Below are 6000 nucleotides of genomic sequence, written 5' to 3' on the forward strand. Positions count from 1 at the left end.
GGGATGGCGACTCCATCACCTAGCAATTTGGAGACCTGGAAAACTGCTTTTATGTAACATGGTGCACATCTTGTTGCCACAATCCACTCTAAACAGACACTGAACAGCTACTCGAATGAATTGCTCATGGTTAAAAGAACTTTAAAAGTGCTATTGCTTAAAAACACAGAGAGATTATGAAGATATTTTTAATGGTGACAGTGATGTGGTTGTGCATTAGATTCTCACTCAGTCTTCTCTTTATCTGCATAAGAGAAAGAATAAAGCCATATTTCTATAATTATTCCTCTGAAAATATATTTAAATCTCAGAAAAGAGATAGCAAGTCAGCTTTCATGGAGACTGTCAGCTCCCAGCTTAGGATGCTGGCTTTCAGTTGGCACTCTGATCTGAATTGAGGCCATGAACCCCATTTTTATGCACCATCAGATGCTTACACGACTTAATTGTTACTTGAGGCTGTAGAATTGGAAGGGCCAATCTGAGCTCAGTCTCCCTCTTCCTGTAGGCACTGCATCACATAGACCCTGTCTTTTCTGTATTCCAATGCCTCTTTGCACATTATGGATTCCCAAATACAAAATGACTACACTCTCCTCCTTCCATACAGGGCACTGAAATTGCTTTGAATGAACTTGGATAAGCTGCAGCTGTTACTGCCGTGGCTATGTGTCAGTAAAGGAACGTTTTTATTTATCGTAACTGTCTGAGAGTAATGTGCCTAGCTTAAGGTATTGATCCAAGTTCCTTCTGTAGCTGATGGACTGACAGATTCAGCACCAGAAGTTGCTCCATCCTGTTCTGAAACAGGGTGAGATATCTCTAGTAAATATACAAGAATCCTAGACAACTGGCTTAGATTAAGTATTCAGTTTTTAGATAGTGAAGCTAGGTGAAAGCAAATTGAGCCTCAAAATGAGCCTGCAAAACTGCTGACATCCAAGATTAAGCATGTTGAAATCAAAATGTGCAACTTTAGCAAAAAAAGGACTTTATTATGGAAGTTTTCCTGCAGCAAACAAAAACAATCCTACAAAGTATAGCCTTTTACAGGGAAAGGTAGAGGGAACAATGGAATACGTAGGAGCTCTTTTTCCATGGCCAAATAAAAAAGAGTGTCAAGGGCAAAACAAGCCATCTCTAATTCTGCAAGGTTTATCCAGTTTATCCTGGGGCAAAACCTTCTGAAAGTCAGCAGAAAGGTCAGAAGCACAATAGGCATTTGATTAAAAATATTTAGACTGGCTTTTATTACCAAATGTAAATGAAACCAATTAGATAATGTTATTAAATGTAGACAAAAGAATGACATTTACACTCCTAGGATGTAATGATCATTATGAAGGAAGTGCATTGTCCAGTTTCTTGCCTTTATAGAGGGAGGAAATCAATTATCTTTCACCTTTTAACTGCCTTATAGAACCCTATAAAATTGATTTCATTCAGCATCAAAGTTATAGTTAAAAAACAGAGAGAGACAGTTAAGAAAAAGGTGGATAATAGAAAAAGGATGGAGCAGAGAGCCTCTCCAGAAGGGGACCCAACCTCCCAGGGCCCACAGTGGACAATGTCACAGCCTTCAATCTCTGCTGCTGGTGGCCCCAAGCTAGCATCTGTCCCCAGGCCTGCTACCTTGCCCACAGCTTGTTTCATTCACACACAGGCTCAGAATGCCAGCAGAAGATACAAGGTACAACAGATTATGGTGGTGCAGCATACAGTCAGGTGAGCATACTGACATGCAACTTCTTGGCCCATGACACTTTTCCCTCTTTTACCCCATCTTTTTTCCTTCCAGATACACTTTGTTTCCTTCCTTCCCCCTCTTTTGGTCCACCAGTTTTGCACATTCCTGTGATTTCCTCAAAGCTTCCACACAATAAATAAAAAAAAACAAAACAAAACAAAAAACAAACATGTTCCCTCCTGCATCCCACAGTAATCTTTTACCTCTCCTGGCAATAACCACTCCAGTCTGCAAGGCATTCTTGAGGAGAAGTTTCCTTGTCTGACTCATTCACCATGAGCAGATTCAGTGATTAAGACTACGAGGGTTTCTTGGCCTCCCTGGGTCTTTGTGTTCAAAGAGATTACCCTTTAATCACATAACCAAGCAAAGAGAACATGACATTTCTTTCATATTTTTCCTGTACTTTATTCTTTCCTTTCACTTGCCCTCTGTGTTGTCCTCTATTCCCTTCCTCGTCTGCTAAATAATAACTAAATGTCAGCAGTTTCTGCAGCAGGGGAAAAAAGTTTTCCATAGTGGTTATTCCATACAAGGAACTTTCCACCTGTGCCACGCTAGGGTCACTGTGACAACCAGTGGCATCTCTTCAGCCTTGCAAAGTAATGCCTTTGAGCTATATATAAGGCAAGTTATTACAGTCTAACAGGTCAGCTCATATTTCTTCTGAGCAATATTAGAAATATCACTTCAAATGATCACAGATTCGATCAAAATATTATATTTTGGGACACAGAGTTCTTGTTGTTGTTGTTTGTTTGTTTGTTTCCAAACCTGCATGGAAGTGGAATTTTACAGTGAGCACAGCTTAGATGGAATATATGCATAGTGCAAAGCCATACACATATGCACCAATACTTAAATGCAATTATAGTAATACTCCCTTCTAATTATTCCACACGACTGTCCACATTTTACTACAGAAACACTTAAAAAACTATCTTTGGGTTATTATGATTTGAGGTCCAATTATTTAGGCAGGATTTTTTCAAGCCTTACAGTCCTTAATTTTTCTTTTCCTCTCCTCTAATTCTGTATAGGTCTCATATTTGCATGATTATATTAACTCATAATGTTTTTTTGCTCTTTACAGTAGAAATAAAATGTTGTAGAATCCAGTCTTTTGGTCAGTGTATTGGAAACTGAAGGTTTAGTGCCATTCAGAGAAAAATCTGGCTTTGGGAGTTTGGAGCTTTGTGGCTCAGAAAGAAATAAAGAACGAAATGGTACGTTAAAATAGCAAGATCTGTTCACAGGATATCTCTTCTTAGCACACAGTGATTTTTGATGCGCACCCAACACCAAAGACCGCTTGGCTGTATCTTGGAAACCACAGGAGATATATTGTGGCTGTGAAAGTATTTCCCACAACTGTAACTAATTTAGAAGGGGACATATCATAGTGAAACTGACAGATTAGATAGAACTTCGTGAAATGCCATGGACCACTTTGTATGGATCACTGAGATTACCTCAGACCCAAAGCTCACTCCTTTTGAACTGCTAACATAACAGTAAGGCAACTAGACTGGCCAAGACCTCAATTGCACTTCCATCTTTTCCTAAATGGCAGGAAGAATTAGGAAAATGTCGATCTCTACTTTGTTGTGATTTGGAGTCTGGTCTGGTCTCTAGACTAGAATAATCTGTTCCATTCTATTAAAGGAAATGGAAAATCTATTCCATCTCTACTAATCCATTCCATCTCTATTAGAAGAAATGGGAACTGGTTTAAAAGGAAGATTTTTATCAGTGTTTGAAGCCATGTGCTTAGACAAGCTTTATATTAAGGCTGCAGGAAGCAAGCTGAAGCAAGGAACATTTCCCTCTCACATTCCTTTTTCCTTCCTCTCAGTGTTTATTAATGCATGAAAATATTTTAACAGCATATTCTTGGTGCCTGAGAAGATATGGGCATGGTTTGTAATACTTTAAGCATAAGAGCTCTGTTTAACCAAATGGCCATCCTTTAACACAGAGTCATCTCTCATGATACACACGGTGCCTTGAACAAAGTTCAGAAGCAAACCATTAAATCCAACTAGCAAATAATATTGAAGATGGTGCAAGATTATTCCTATCCTACTACCTGTAAGTTAAATCACAGGAGATATGAACAATACAGATCACCTCTGCAAAGAAGTATTATCACATCTGATTTCATTCCAGGCCCTTTTATTTGTGTAGAGTTATTTAATTTAGTCATGAAAACCCTGTAAAATTCCTACAAGTCACAAGATACTCTCATACAAAAAGATGCTACACCACATCCTTTGTATCCTATCATTTATGACCATTTTTCCCTTCAAGGACTCACCAACACATCCCACTCATGATCAGTCTCCTGAATGCTCACTATAAATGGTAATAAATTAATTTTCTTCCTTTGTCTTCTGCTCATAGTGTCTTCACTCCTGCTTTTGGATTTAGCTTCTTATACTCAAAAGGACATAACATAAAAACATCACTCTCTTTGTTTATTCATATCACTGGATGCCACATTCTATACAAAACATCCTTAGGGGCAATTAAAATACAAATGTTGAATATTTCCATGCATTCACTTCTACTTTCCTGGAGACAGTAAAACATATCTACAGCCCAAAGGCTAAAGAGAATTCATTACTGTACATGTTGTTATATTCTAATGTCACCATAAATTAGTTAGAAGACTTTCCTCCAAATCTAAAGATCAGAAAGATTCTCTGAGGTTAAAGTTTTGTTGCGGCAAGTCATCCTCAAAGCATCCTCTTTTCAGAGACTCTGCAGGCTTGGAAATTATCGTACCATTAAGATCCCTATTTTGAGTCCTGCACATTTCCTTAAGCAGTATGATAATCTGAACATGATTTAGTGGAGGGTTATTAGGTAGGGTAGTATGGTTAGGTCGTGGTTGGACTCAGTGATCTTTAAGGTCTTTTCCAAACTGAGCAATTCTATGATTCTATGACAGACATTAACAAGGCCTGGCCCCATGGACTTGTGACAGTGCTGGTGGAGTAGCAGGTCAAGAGCATCCTGAGGTGTCTTGTCACATCTCCGGCCTCAACTGCAGTAAGGAATAGCTCTCATGGGGTCCACCATCATGTTCATTAGCCTTATGGAGATATTGTATCTGAGAAAAGATTGGCTGCTTACAATTAAGGAGAAGGACTGAGAGCATATTGTAGGATGAAATTCCATATTAATATACCTAAATGTACTTCTTTGTTTGTTTGTTTTAATGGATTTCTTACACTGTTTTTAATTGTGTTTTGTTTTGTTTCGTTTTCCAAATCAGTGGTGTACTAATCTCTGTCTCAAATCTCACTTTGGAAATGGGCAAGTTTCAAAACTTGAATTTCAGTTGCATTATCCAGTACAACTTCTGAGTCATTATGACATTGAAAAAATACAATGGGTTATTTTACAGGTGCTTAAATAAAACTGACTGAAATGACAGCATGAATCTTTGCCAAAAACATCATTGTTCCAACTTGGTATGTGAAGGTCATATCCAGGATTTTCAGCTGTCTGATGATTTGCTGCATTTCTGATTTTTCATGCCAAATATAAAACAGTACAGAGAAGTCTGATTTTCAGAAATACTTTTAAGTCTATCCATCTCTCTTAACTATAACTCTATAAATTACATGCCAGCATTAGTATCTTGCTGGTGTCTTTGATGGGATTAGTATGGAAAAAAGGATGCTGAAAGAGTTTCTCATGTTTCCCCGTGACCAAAGAACTACAGCATTCTCTCATTCTAAAGTGCTTCTCTTTGTATTTAAGTTGTGTTTGTTTTTTTTTTCCCCCCCAGAATTTCAGATAATGTCTTGCATGGAAGATAATTTCACATTCAAGAAAATTCCCTCAGAATTGCAATTTAAGACCAAGAAATAATCTACAAAAGAAACAATGATGAGCTCTTCACATCTCCATCTTTCTCACAGACAAACAGCTTCTTCCAGACTCTGATGTTTGGGAACCAGTTAAGACCCCCATCAGTTTTGTGGGCTTTTTTGTTTGTTTGGTTGGTTGATTTAGTTGTTGTTTTTTGTTTGTTTTTCAATAATGCTATGTTTTTGTTGTCACATTATGGAAGAAAAGTGATTTAACAAACCAAGTATGTTAATTATTGTCTGGAATAAAAATCTATTGGATACCAAGAACTACTTGGTATGTATCCACTTTTGTGGATAAAAAGTCACCCCATCACAATTAATGAGAGAATGATTTTCATTGTGTTTACTTTGGGCTCTTTCACTGTACTT

This window comes from Coturnix japonica, chromosome 2 (assembly GCF_001577835.2).
Source record: "Coturnix japonica isolate 7356 chromosome 2, Coturnix japonica 2.1, whole genome shotgun sequence".
NCBI lineage: Eukaryota > Metazoa > Chordata > Aves > Galliformes > Phasianidae > Coturnix > Coturnix japonica.